Here is an 8938-nt window from a genome sequence, read left to right as displayed (position 1 = left end):
TCTCTCTCTCTCTCTCTCTCTCTCTCTCTCTCTGTCATTTATCTGTCTCCCTCCCTCCCATTCTCTTTCTCTGCCTGGTGGTTGTCCTCTCAAAATGTAAGGTCTCAAATACTGTTTCAGTATCATGCCTGCCTGTCTGCTGCCATGCTTCCTGTTATGATGATAATGGAGTCATCCTCTGAAACTATAAGCAAAAGCCCCAAATTATTTTAAATGATTTTTAAAATAAGTTGCCTTGGTTATGATGTATCTTCACAACAATAAAAAATCACTAAGATAGTGTTTATCATATTAATAGAAGCAAACCAGGACTGGGAATAATAAGCATTGTTTACTTCAGTCAACATACAGAACTGAAAGAATCTCAAAATAATAATAACCCTTTGGCAGGCTCAGATATTGCAAAGGTCTTATTTAAACCTGTGAAATCACAACCTTCCTAAAAGCAGTTGGCCTCCCACTTGGAAGATCTGTCAGAGGATAATAGAGCCTTAGTGCCTTTCTGTAAGTTTATCTTACCAGTGACTAATAATGCATGTAAATGGATAAATAAGAAACTGAGACAGAAGAAAGAAATAATATTTTCATGAAGATCATCATTTTGTAAACAATGTAAAAGAGCTGAATTCCAATTTTTAAAATGTTGATGTTTGTCTTTATGTTACCTCAGACTGTCCTCTGGCAACTGACAATTTTAATTATACCAAGAAAAAAATTTAAAAATTTATTAAACTTGAGAGGTGAAACTGAAATTATTTTCTTAAAGTATGGTGCTATATCTTATTTGAATTATCAGGAACCATCACAAATGTAGACATCCAGAGAAAGAAATGCATATCAGAAAATTGGCAGCTTTGTGGCTGTCTTGAAAGGTAGAAGTAAGACATATATTTTTTTTAAATACCAGAAAAAGGAGTGAAGCATCCCAAATGCAGAAACTTAGTGATTAAGCATGTTGTCAATAGATTCTGACAGTAAGCATGAGTTGACAGTTTGGGCATCTCATATATAGACATGATTGTGTTAGACAGATAAACATTCATTGTCCAATTTTCTCATCAGGTTTGTGAGTTTGGCCAGTCCTTTTATAATCAGCAAGACTTGGATTTTAAGGGTATTTATTGTTAATTTAATTGGGGGCATCTACACAGAATATGTCTTATCTTATAGTGAGAGATGAGTCAGTGCATGATACAGACAGAGTATAGACAGGCAGACATTGAAACAAGTGTGGAAGGGTAAGATACAGTTTTACATTGTATAAAATTGTTGGCTTAGGGTTATTATTTTGTTTTGTTTTGTTTTTTGCATGATAGGGATTAAATGGGTTTTTTTTGCAATAATAAAAATTAAAAACCCAAAGTGAACTAGTGAGTGAAGTAATTTAACAGAAATATCTTGGAGAAACTCAAACATTTATTCCCTGTTCCCATTATAAATGGCTGTGTGGGGAACCTCTACAGATGAAGCATTTCAAATAACATGTGAGATTAGGTTTGAACCTCTTAACTTGAGTGATGCTGGCAGGTTTACCAGGGAGAACAGTGTAACAGCTGTAACCAGTGTTTGTCAGTTAGCTCCTGTGTCTTAAAATAACTCAGTGTTTGAGCAACTTTGACATGCACTTAACATTGTTCTTCATTTCTCAGGGCAAAGAAACAAGATCAGTAATATCTGGAACAAGTAAAGCCAAATATGGAACTGTACTTGGGTTCCTTTGGTCCTTTCATACTCCTCATCTTCCAGTGTTAGTGAAAGGGTACGTCTCTTCCATTGCTTAGGTTAAATGGCCACACAGGAAAACAGTTCGTTAAAGGGAAGAAATACCAACCTGTTATGAAACTCAAGCAAAAGGAACTTTCTCAGGGTGTTTTGGAATCTCTCCCATTTGTAAGAATTATATGAATATAAGACTATTTTTATACTATTCATGAGATTAATAATGAGGAGTAGGGTTTTATCCTACAATCCACTTTATAAAGGGAGATTTGGGGAAGAAGCATATAATTACATAATAGCATAGTATATAATAACAATTGTTGATGACATTAAAAATGAGACCCTGAACAAGAAGCTCAACCTCTGAGGGCTGGAGCCTGGTCTATATTGAGAATGCTCCTTACTGAATTTGTCCACTTTTCAGTCAGTAAAAATGCTACCTTCATTCTTTCAAGCGTTCAAAAGAGGCACAGTCTCTCTGATACATCATGACCAGAGGAACTTCTGTTGCCTCATGAAAGGTAAAACAAAATTGTGTTGATAAAAAAACTTTCAAAGTTTTAAAGCCTTGTGTAGCACTAACGGGTAAGGTTAAGATTAGCGATGGAAGAGGTTATCAGTCTGTGAGTAGGAAGGGAAACATGGGAGAGGTTGGAGGGAGGGGATTTGGGAGAGTCTAGAGGGAGAAAAGAGAAGGGTGAAAAGAAACTTAATTACATTTTAATTAAGATGTACTAAAGGGCTTTGACAATTGTGCAAATGTATTGAATGGATAAAATGTGATCCTAATCGAAGTACAGTTGCTTTCACCTCCCAGAACTCAGCCAACCACTAGGCAGACTTACACTAACTGAATTTGAGTTTCTGAATTTGAGTCTTCTTTTCTAATTTATTTCCTTTTTCATATTCACATACAGTTTCTTGAACTTATTTGTAACATGTATAGCCACAAAAACAACACTTATTGTTCTAAAATTAAATAACATCTAATTAGCTTAAACATGTAATTGATCCTAGAATATTAAGTCATTATTTAAATTTAAGGAAGATAATTTTTGTGATTGCTGATGAAAAAATAATTAACAGAAAGTTGACATATTTCTAAGCATGTATTTGAAGTGTGGATATTTGCTTCTGACTCCTATATTTTAAAAAGATGCATACCTTTGTTTTTGTAAATATTATGAAGTAAACATAATATACTAATATATTCAGCTTCTGGCTATTATAAATAAGGCTGTTATGAACATAGTGGAGCATGTTTCCTTGGTGTATGCTGGAGCATCTTCTGGGTATATGCTTAGGAGTGGTATACCTGGGTCTTCAGGTAGTACTATGTCCAATTTTCTGATGATCCTCAACAGAAGAATGGATACAGAATATGTGGTACATATACACAGTGGAGTACTATACAACCATTAAAAATGACTTCATGAAATTCACAGGCAAATGGGTGGAACTTAGAAATATACCATCCTGAGTGAGGCAACACAGTCACAAGGGAACACACATGGTATGTAGTCACTGATAAGTGGATATAAAGAAAAAAGCTCAGAACACTCATGATACAACTTACGGACCATATGAAGGTCAAGAAAATAAAAGACCAGAGTGTGGGCCTCTCCATTCTACTTGGAGTGGCGAACAAAATTATCATGGGAGGTTGATGGTGGTGGTGAGGTGGTGGGTGGAAGGAAGAAATGGGAGGAGACAGGCAAGATGTACATAGGGTCAGGAACTTGTACAGAGGTATGTAGCAATGGGGGATGGGAAACGAGGCTAGACACCACAAAGTCTCAGATACCAGAATAACAAGAGGCTCCCAGGACCCAATGGGGATGACATTAGCTGAAATACTAAACAATGGGGGTGGGGAAGAACCTGTAGAGACCGTATCCAGGGGTTAGGAAAGGCCCCCAGTTGAGAGATGGGGCCACCCAACCTTCACAAAAATTTTAACCTAGAATTGCTCCTGTCTAAAGAAAACGCAGGGACAAGGAGTTGAGCCGAGACTGAGGGATTGCCCCACCTGAGGGTCCATCCATGTTCAGTCACCAAACCCAGACACTTGCTGATGCCAGGAAGTGCTCAATGTCAGGAACCTGATGTAGCTGTCTCCTGAGAGGCTCTGTCAGAGCCTTATAGATTCAGGTGTGGATGCTTGCAGCCAAACATTGGACTGAGCACTGGAACCTCAATGGAGGAGTTGGGAGAAGGACTGAAAGAGCTGAAGGGGTTTGTAATCCCATGGGAGAAAGACAATATCAACCAGCCAGACTCTTCAGAACTCCCAGGGACTAAACCACCAACCAAAGAGTACACATGGAGGGATCCATGACTCCAGCTGTATATGTGGCAGAAGACGGCCTTGTCTGGAATGAAGTCAGACCACAAAACAGCTTAATAATGGAATAAGAGAAGGTGGCTAAATTAAAATAAACCCACACTTCTATAGCAAACTAATTCTAGACATTGGTGCTCTAAACATAAGGTCAGAGCAAGAGCATATTCCTCTTCTAGTAAAGCTAGAAAAACTGGATATTTCCATGCAGTAGATGGAAACTTGGCACCATATCTCTTACCTCATTCTAAAACTAAATCAGTGAGAATCAAAGATTTAAATGAAGTATCTATCACTCTGAAGTTTCAGTGGGGAAGCAAAGCCTTTCAGAAAACAACAAAATTTTAAAAAGTAGAATTACATTAAACTAAAAAGCTTTTGGACAACAAAAGAATTAACCAGGAGAGGAAAGAGACACCCTACAGAATAGTGGAAAGGATTTGACAGATATTCAAAAGAGCAGTGATATCCTGAATACAGAAGGAACACTGAATATTTAACATCAAAATAAATAATTTAATTGATGTATAGGTGACTTTTTTGAATATATAATTTGAATATATATTTCTGAAAGAATAATTATAAGTAGCCAAAAATGAATGAAACATACCATGTCTGTATATATATATGTGTGTGTGTGTGTGTGTGTATATATACATATATATAATTATCATGATTATATTATCAAAACTACAATTAAATTAAATACCATCTTTTCTCCAATTAGAATTACTATTACTAAAAAATAAATAAATGTCTAAAATACGTTGAAAAAGATATGAATTAAGTGGAATCACACACTGTTGGTTTGGAATATAAATTAATCTAGGCTATGGAAGGCACTGTGGAGATCCCTTGAAAGACTAAAATAAGATGCGATCTAGTGATGCCACTTTTGGCTTTATATGTAAAGCAAATGAAGTCAGCACACAAGAGAGGTATCTCATGTTTCTGTGTATGTGTCAATTGTTCTTGCTAAGGTGAAAAGCAAACCAGCCTAAGTGCCCACTAACAAGAAAATGGACAAAGAAAACATGGCGGAGTATCACAATGGAATATTATTCAAGTATAATGAGAATGAAATACTGTCATTTGTAGCAAAATGGATAGAACTATAGGACATCATGGTAAGTGAAATACCCAGATACAAGTTGATAAGTGTCACTTTTTTTTCTCTATGTGGAAGCAATAAAAGCCATCCTAAAGTAGTGGTATCAATACTAGGGACTGAAAGTGTGGCAGGGGAGGGAGAGATGGGGACAGAAGCATAGATGAATGGGATTTGTATGTTTTGTGTGCATGTATGGAAGTATTACAGTAAATCCTGTTTCTTTGTAAAATCACTACATGTTAATAAGTTATTGGTAGAGTAAATATGAACATTTTTTATTGAACTTATTTATTCACTTTACATACCCAAATCACCTGCCTTTTCCTCAGGATATCCACTCATGCAGATCCTCCCACACATTCCACCCCCTTCCCCTTCCCAGAGGTAAGCCCTCTCTGGGAGTTAGCCCTCTACACTATTCCCCATCCCAAACATTAAGTCTCTGCAGGACTAGGCACATGTTCTCCCACTGAGTCCAGACAAGGTGAACTATTTAGGGGAATGGGATCAACAGGCAGGCAGGCACAAATTCATGGACAGCCCCTGCTCCTGTTGTTGGGGTACCCACATGAAGAGCAAGTTACTCATATGCTACATATATGCAGGGGGCCTAAGTCCAGCCAGTACTCATTCTTTGGTTGGCAATTTTGGCTCTCGGAATCACAAGGGTCCTGGTTAGTTGATTCTTTTGGTCTTCTTATGGAGTTCCTGTCCTCTTTAGGTCCCTCAGTCCTTCTCCCAACTCTTCAATACAACTATCAATCTCCATTTGATGTTTTGATGTGGGTCTCTGTCTCTCTTTCCATTGGCTGCTGGGTGGAGCCTCTCAGAGAACAGTTATGCTAGGTTCCTGTCTGCAAGCATAACAGAGTATCACTAATAGAGTCAGAAATTGGTTCTTGCCCATGGGATAGTTTTGATTTGAGGTAGTCATTGGTTGGTTATTCCCTTAGTCTCTGCTCTATCTTTATCCCCACACTTCTTGTAGGTAGGACACATTTTGGGTCAAAGGTACTGTGGGTAAGTTTCTGTCCTTAGCCCTTCCCCAGGAGTCCTAACTGGCTAGAGGAAGTGGCCACTTCAGGCTCCATATCCCCCACTGTTAGGAGCCACAACTAGAGTCACCCCTATAAATCCCCCTAGAGCCCTCTACCCATCCCAAGTCTCTGGCTCCTCCGAAAGATTGCTCCTTCCACCTCCAATTTCCCTTCTCTCTCCCCTACTCTCCCTAAAACTGATCCCCCCAACTCCATGTTCCATCCCCAATCCCACCCAGTTCTATGCTTCTGTTGACCTCTAATATTTATTTTGTTTCCCCTTCTAAGAAAAATTCAACCATCCTCCCTTGTTATTTGGCTTCTTTAGGTCTGTTGATTATAGCATGGTTTTCCTGTACTTTATGGCTAATATCCACTGGTCAGTGAATACAAACCATGTGTGTTCTTTTGTGTCTGGTTTACTTTACTCAGGATAATAGTTTCTACCTCCATCCATTTGCCTGCAAAATTCAAGATGTCCTTGTTTTTAATGGCTAAGTAGTATTCCACTGTGTAAATGAACCATATTTTCTTCATCCATTTTTGGTTGATGGACATCTGGGTTGTTTCCAATTTTAGCTGTTACAGACAAAATTGCTGTGAACATAGTTGAGCAAGTCTCCTTGTGGAATGGTGGATCATCTTTTGGGTATATGCCCAGGAGTAGTATAGCTGGGTCTTAAAGTAGAAGTAGTCCCAATTTTCTGAGAAACTGCTAAATTGATTTCCAGAGTGGCTGTGCATGTTTGCACTCCCACCAGCAGTGGAGTAGTGTTCCTCTTGCTCCACACTCTCACCTGCTATTCCTTGAGTTTTTGTTCTTAGCCATTCTGATGGATGTAGGTTGAATCACAGAGTCATTTTGATTTGCTCTTCCTTGACGACTAAGGACACTGAACATGTCTTTAGATGCCTCTTGACCATTCTAGATTACTTTGTTTAGAGTTCTCTGTTTAGGTCTGTACCCCATTTTTAAATTGTATTATTTGGTTGTTGGTTTCTAATTTCGTGATTTCTTTATTTTGGTTATTAGACCTCTGTCAGACGTAGGGTTTGTGAAGATCTTTTCCTAAGCTGTAGGTTGTCATTTTGTCCTAATGATCATGTCCTTTGACTTGCAGAAGCTTTTCGGTTTCATAAGATCTCATTCATTGATTGTTATCTTAGTGCCTGAACCATTGGTATTCTTTTAAAAGAACTTCTCTTCTTGTACTGATAAGTTCAATACTATTCTTTTTATTATGTTAGATTTATTGTATCTGGTTTTGCATTGAGGTCTTTGATCCATTTGGACTTGAGTTTTATGCAGGGAGATAAATATGGAACTATTAATAATAGACCCATATTTATTCTAGGTGCAGACATTTAGTTAGAACAACACCATTTGTTGAAGATGCTCTCACTTTTCCATTGTATGGTTTGGCTTCTTTGTAAAAACTCAAGAGTCCATTGATGTGTGATTTATTTCAAGCTCTTAGAACTTACTACATTGACTATTTCAATTGGATTTTCCAAATTTTAGAGTACAGGCTTTGAAGCAAAACCTAATGATTCTTTGAATTTCCCCAGTGTCCATTGTTATATCTGCCTATTTCTGCTTTTGTTAATTTTGGTACTCCTCCTTTTAGTTAGTTTGGTTAAGGGTTTGTTTATCTTATTGATTTTCTCAAAGAACCAGGCCTTGATTTCATTGATTATTTGTATTGTTCTCTTTGTTTCTAACTGATTGATTTATGCCCTGAGTTTATTTCCTGCAGTCTACTCCTCCTGAGTATATTTTCTTCTTTTCTTTAGAGCCTTCAGGTGTAATTTTAATTCACTAGTGTGAAAATTCTCCAATTTCTTCATGGAGGCACTTAGGGCTATGGACATTACTTTCCTATGTCCCATAAATTTGGGTATGCTGTGCCCTCATTTTCAAGGAATTCTAAAAACTCTAATTTATTTATTTATTTCCTGGCCCAGAGATTATTGAGTAGAGAATTGTTCAGTTTCCACAAATACGTAGGATATCTATTGTTTCTGTTGTTGCTAAAGTTCAGCTTTAATCCATGGTGATCTGATAAGATGCATGGTGTAACTTCAATCTTCTTGTATCTGTTGAAACTTGCTTTGTGACTGATTATATGGTCAATTTTGGAGAACGTTATGTGAGGTACTGAGAATGGTATATTCTTTTGTGTTTGGGTGAAATGTGCTATAGATATGCTAGGTCTATTTTAATCAAAACCACTGTTAGTTCCATTATTTCTCTATGTAGTTTCTGTCTCAATGGCCTGTCCATTGGTAAGAGAGTAGTATTAAAATCTCCCACTGTTATGTGTGGGGCTTGATGTGTGATTTAAGCTTTAGTAATATTTCCTTTATGAATGTGATATTCTTGCATTTGGGGCATAGAAGTTCAGAACTGAGATGTCCTCTTGGTAAATTTTCCTTTGAAGAGTATGAAGTGTCCTTCCCTGTTTCTTTTGATTACTTTCAGTTGAACCAGTGTCTCCAGAGCTCCCAGGGACTAAACCACCAACCAAAGAGTACACATGGTACGACTCATGGATCCAGCTGCATATGTAGCAGAGGATGCCCTAGTTGGTCATCAATCGGAGGAGAGACCCTTGGTCTTGTGAAGGCTCTATGCCCCAGTGTAGGGGAATGCCAGGTTCAGGAAGCAGGAGAGGGTGAGTTGGTGGGCAGGGGGAGGAGGGAATGAATAGGGGTTTTTTGGAGGGGAAA

General features: G+C 37.8%; 1 long non-coding RNA gene across 1 annotated transcript in view; it reads left to right on the top strand.

Annotated features, from left to right (window-relative positions):
- Window positions 1–8735, top strand: part of LOC116083585 — a 22242-nt gene extending 13507 nt beyond the window's left edge. Inside the window, exons 2-3 of the long non-coding RNA XR_004115782.1 lie at window positions 5041–5187; window positions 8691–8735. This is a non-coding gene — a long non-coding RNA (uncharacterized LOC116083585). The remainder of the gene's footprint in view (window positions 1–5040; window positions 5188–8690) is intronic.
- Window positions 8736–8938: the final 203 nt, after the last annotated feature.

This window comes from Mastomys coucha, unplaced genomic scaffold (genome assembly GCF_008632895.1).
Source record: "Mastomys coucha isolate ucsf_1 unplaced genomic scaffold, UCSF_Mcou_1 pScaffold8, whole genome shotgun sequence".
NCBI lineage: Eukaryota > Metazoa > Chordata > Mammalia > Rodentia > Muridae > Mastomys > Mastomys coucha.
The sequence above is the reverse complement of the archived record's forward strand: the minus strand, read 5'-3'. Positions and strand labels throughout refer to the sequence as shown.